The following is a 6000-nucleotide window of genomic DNA, read 5'->3' as shown; positions in this document are numbered from 1 at the left end:
ATTATTAATATAGCCTTAATTTAGTTGTACAAAATTTGGTTGTTATCACTACTCTAAAAAAAATTGTGTTAGGTGAATTAAGTAAATAAATAATAAAGTGGAAAATGAAAAAGGTAGAGAGATGAAGAGATAAAAAAGTAAGAGAGAGTAAAGTAGGTGTGGAAAAATGTGTTGACTTTTACTAAAAAGAGAAATGACTCTATTACTATGGATCGTATCAAAATGATAAAATGATTCTATTACTATGGAACGGAGATAGTATTATTTATTAATGACAAAAAGGGATTGGCAATTCAAATGTAAGGCGGAAGTAAATGGGCTATAAAATAGTTGACAGGCCCAATTTCTACTTGGGCTGATAAACCCCTTGATTGTTCAAAATTGGAGGAAAGCCTCAAAAGTCAAAACAGTAGTAATGGGTACGCTATTAATATACTTTCCTTGTTATAAAAATGAACTACTCTGAGTTTTATCACTTGAACTATCCATTTACCTTATTTCTCTTAAATAATAAAATACATAGTTATTTTTGCGTGTTAAGTATACACAAATCTCAGTGTATGGTCATTAATAGAAATAATGAACAATCCACTCATTATGAATAGTTAGTTTTATTTCTTAGATATGTGACATAAATTTAAATAGAATTGATTTTTTTTAATATAAATTCCCTCATTTCCTTAGTAGTGGAGTCATTTTGGTACGTTCCTAGTAGTGGAGTCATTTCTTTTTTTAATAAAAGTCAACACATTTCTTCTCATTTACTCTATTCTCTATTCATCTTTCTACCTTTTTCATTTCCTACTTTATTCTTCCTTTACCTTACTTAACACAATTTTTCTTAAATCACGTGCCGAAAGAAACTCCCCCACTACCTCGGAACGGAGAGAGTACTTGATAATACAAATTTTTCCGTAACTAATTTGCTATTATGGTTTAAATATAAATATCTATGGAAATGGACGTTTTAGTCACTTATCTTAGTTAGCCACAATGAATTTTTTTCTCTAAATTAACTAATTAATTAGTTATCAATCAATTAGTCATTAATTGATTGAATAATATATACTACCTCCATCCTATGTTACTCAACTTCTCTATTTCGGCTCGTCCCAAACTATTTGTATCATTTCGATTTTAAATAAGAATAGGGGTATTTAAAAAGATATTCGAGTTAATTAAGTGTTCTCTTATTACACTAATTATTCAATCCTAAATTTACGACCTAAAACGAAAAATGAGAGTATAATTATGAGACTGAGAAAGTATGTTTTATTCTTATATACTCTGTAACATGTTACTAAAAAAGGAAAATGATCACATCTATATACATACATAAAGATTTGATTAACATTAATTTAGTCAATAATATACCGTCCAAACTAAGTTGATTCATATTCTTCTTTGGGATGTCCCACTAAGTTGAGTCATTTTCCTTTTTAACAAAAAATAAAATATCCAATCACTCTAAACCCTAAACTCTAAACCGTATATACTTTATTCCACTATCTACTTCACACTCTCTTTATCATTCCTACTTTATTTCTCTATCATATTTTTCAACACAATTTCTTAATTTTCATGTCTAAAATTATGTCTCAACTTAGTTGAGATAGATTGAGTATATTGGTGCATTAAAATAACAACTAGAATTAAGGTGATAACCATATAACTCAATCTGGACCACACAACCAAAAATACGTGGTCCAGATTCAATTTCATAAACTCATATTACGAAAGAAATATATCATTTTCACTTATTACTAAGAGTATTTTAGTCACTATATAATTAAATGGCGCCTAATTCACATTAATAGGACTAATAATCACATTCTCTCTTGAAAATTATCCTAAAATTTTAAATTTTAATAATTCTTTCAATTAAAATTATTTTTTTACAAAAAAAATACTAGTATTAAATTAAAAATAATTTAGTGAAGATTCTAACGAAATCCTAATTGGATGATATTATATCAAAGGCTGGAAAATTGTTATTAGTATAAGATATGAACAATAATATTGTTTTTGTGTGATAGTAAAACCATGTCATTTTATAAACGCAATGTATATTTTTAATCCCTAAAAATATCCCTTCACAATAAAAACAACCAAACACATCAGTAATACTCCATATACTACTATCATTTTATAAACGACCAAAATACATCAACATTACCATACTATGATGTTATGATTGAGATGTTGTTCCATGTTGTAAATATATAATAATAAAAAAATCAATTAAAATATTCTCTCCGTCCACTATTAGGAATATTAGGAATCTCATTTCATGGTGACACATATTTTAAGAAATGTTAAGAAAAGTGGGTGGAAAAAAGTTATAGTATATTATGGTGATCGAGCACGTGGTGTAAAAAGGAGGTCACAACGCAAATATTCGATAACCTTAGAGGTAATTGATTTAGGAGAATTAAATTGAATCGATATAGTGATCCGAGGGAAGGAGCACATGATGGCAGCAGCATTTGCCTTTGACTGTGACGATGAAACCAAAGCCCCATCAAAGTATCATGCTTGCTGCACTGCACACCACCACGTCTCTAAATATATCTACTCTAAATTTCATACTACTAATACTATTAATAACCCCATTTGCTTCTTGCTTCATATATATAATACAGTAATTTGTTTTAACCAAGTTATTAACGTTGTAATCCTCCCTGCCAGATAACATCAAAAATCTTTACGTGTCTCGTGTCTTTCTCTTTCATAAATTCATAGTTAATTTCAAATTAAATATCTTTAATTCTTTACTGCAACATGGCCCTTACTGCAATGAGTTTAGGATATATATGACCCAAACTATAAATGAAATTTGTTATGATTAAAAAATTAGAACAACTGTAAAAAAATGTTTATAAAGTTCACAACTAGATCAAACTGATCGAACTTCCCGATTTGAGGCTGCATCACAACTTTGTTAGCTTAAACTTTATTTGAATGTTCAAACACAATCGGCCTGCCAAAGTAATATATTAGCAATATATCATATTAATTGTATATCTTTCTACAACAAACTATCACTCAATCGCTATTTCTGAACTGCAAAACAATCATATCGATAACAATTGTAGTCGCATTAAGGTCTATTTGTAGGTAAATTGCTGAACTTTTTGCAAATTCTTATTCTTAATTATTTGAATATTCAAATTTTACCCGATTTTGCTAATGAGACCGAATTTTGGAGAAATCAGAAAATGACAGTTACACGTGACATTAAATTAATGTATGAATAATAGTACTCCTTAAAAGTGTAAGTTTTTTTTGTAATGAATTTAGGATAGAGCAAAAATATAAAAATAGAGAAGGAGATCAACATCATAAAAAAAAATTGCCGCCATATTTAAATTAATTTCAGTCTATTATTGATTTTTTTTATTGATAAGTAAAATTTTGGATATTTAAAATAATGTCATCGTATTTTTATGTCAACATCTTAGGTCCTAAACTCCTAATGCAACTTGTTAGCAAAATGAGACAAAATTAAAAGTTCAGTATATGTCAAATAAACATGCGAAGAATGTATCCGTTAAACTTTAGTAATTATGTGCTATTATTTCTAAACGAAGTGATTTTATTCGCCGGCCGATTTGCATCTTAGATTAGTCAACAATTCAACTTGTAAGAAAAATTAGATAAATAAAAAGTTCAGTAGTCTCGGATGCCTAAGCAAAATTAGAATCTTTAAAATTGAGTAATTTATAGGCTATGTTTAAATGTTGGTCGATGAAAACTAGTGAGTGTTGAGGCATAAAATTAAAAAAAAATGATTAGATGATGGAGGATAAGAATGAACAGGAACTGAACATTGGAATGAGTAATTAAGCAAAGATCACAAGCCCAAAACAAGTAGTTAATTAATTAATGGTTAAAATTAAGCCCTAGAAAGGCCATTTATAAGATTGAAATGTGTGCGCACGTGCATACATGTGTGCATATCTGTTGGAAATTCTGAATTGCCATATGCACACGTGCAGACATGTGTGTGTGAGTGCGTGTTTATTTAGAGTGGAGAGGAAGTGAGGGCATGTGAAACTCAATTAACCAATATTAAAAACACCCTAACACATTTTTATCACACAGTAGAAAATGCTCAAAGGTTAAAGATTCACCAGCAATAGAGTAAAAAAAAACGTAAATAAAACATTATCAGCCAATCTCATAGTAATTAACACTTGAAACACCCACATTTTCTCTCAAGCCTCCTAGTTTTATTACCGCTGTTAAATTAATCTCAAATTGTATTTCACCACGTGTACTATGATAGAGATTAATTACGCAATTAAATTGCAATATGAAATATAATCAATGCATGTAATGTTAATATTTTTGTTAAATATAATACTATGAGAAAATTAAGTACATTTGAAGGGACACAATCTAGTAGTTTAAGGACTCCCAAATACGGCATGTTCCCTTTGAAAGAATCTGATGCTGGATACTTCAAGGTTTAGTTCAACCTGCAATTTTAATCTAATTAATTACACAATTAAGAATTTCCCTTTTCAGGCCAAAAAAAAAACATTTTTTTTGAAGATCTAGTAGTCAAACTGACTTAGTTTTTGACTGACCCTTATGTCTTTTCTTGATCCTTTCTATTTCTTTAGTTGGTTTTAAATTAATCAGGGGACATAGTACTAAACTAATACTGGTATTAGTTTGAGCTAAGTTTTGGAACTAACACTTGGAATATACTATTGCAGCTTCCATGAATAGTATTTTTTAATTTAATAGAGAAAGGGTTGTCTTTTACTTAACTAGTACTTCCTCCGTCCTAGCCTAAGCGAGACGTTTCATCTTCGCACCTGTTTTGAAAAAATGATGATAAATAGTTAAAATGATAAAATTAAGAAGTAAGAGAGAGAATAATGTAGAAGAGAGCCTCTTCTATATTATTCCCTCTCCAAAACAGGTCCAAAAATGAAACGTCTCACTTAGATTGGGAGTCTGGGACGGAGGGAGTACTCATTTAGGTTCCGATATAAGCAAGCATTTTAGCATGAGATTTAAATTATGTTATATTTTTATTAATTTTATGAAGATTTGTTAAATTTTTTTAAGTTAAGTTATAGAGTAGTATATATTTTTAATTTAATATCAATAGAATGAGAAAGTTGTGAAATGTATTCTTGGATTTTAGCGCAAAGTATCTGACTCAATCCGTGTATACGTTAGAGAAAGAAGATTTGCATTTAGTTTGGGAAATGAGTAGCTGGAGAATATGGGTAAATAAATATGTAGGTAGGAAGAAATGAGTTGTGATATATAGTGATAGGAGTAGTATTATTAGAGAAGAAAAGGATGTGTGTCCAAATAGTGAGGAAAAGGGAATGGAAGTTGTACCCCGTTTTGCTATGAACGTACGCTCTACCCAGCTGTATTGCATGTGAAACCCTTCATGCCTTACATAATACATTCCCTTTCTTCTCATCCTCACCCCACTCCCTATCTACCTATATACAATCAAATTACTTATATGTCCCTCCTAAATCAATATAGCATCCTACCTAAATCTTTATGTCAAGAAGAAATGTGTGTTAGACGGTCTAACCACCGCTATATCAAAATTCAAGAATGAAATGGAATGGACGGGCTTTCCCGTCGCCCTTTCCAAAAACACCTCCTGTCACGTCATAAGGACTTCCCACCCTCCTGTCACGTCATAAGGACTTCCCACTGCACAATCCGCCGTTCCCATCTCCCTTCCCGTGCGGACTTCCCCCAATATAAAAAAATTCACAAATTCACAAATATGCAATTTACGTTACAGAATTAATTTTTTGAGCCGTATATCTAGAGTTTTTTTTTTTTTAAATAAAAAATTGGGAAGTCTGCACCGGACGTTCGCGACCCGCCACAATGGCGCCCTTCGCGGCGGACGTCCGCGTCCGTCTCGGGTAGCCTCAATGGTGCCCTTCCCCGACGGACTTCACGGAAGCCTCTCCGAAGGGCGACGGGAAGTCCGCCACTGGAGATGCT

This window comes from Salvia hispanica, chromosome 4 (genome assembly GCF_029641045.1).
Source record: "Salvia hispanica isolate PSC_SH4W2 chromosome 4, Shi_PSC_v1, whole genome shotgun sequence".
NCBI lineage: Eukaryota > Viridiplantae > Streptophyta > Magnoliopsida > Lamiales > Lamiaceae > Salvia > Salvia hispanica.
The sequence above is the reverse complement of the archived record's forward strand: the minus strand, read 5'-3'. Positions refer to the sequence as shown.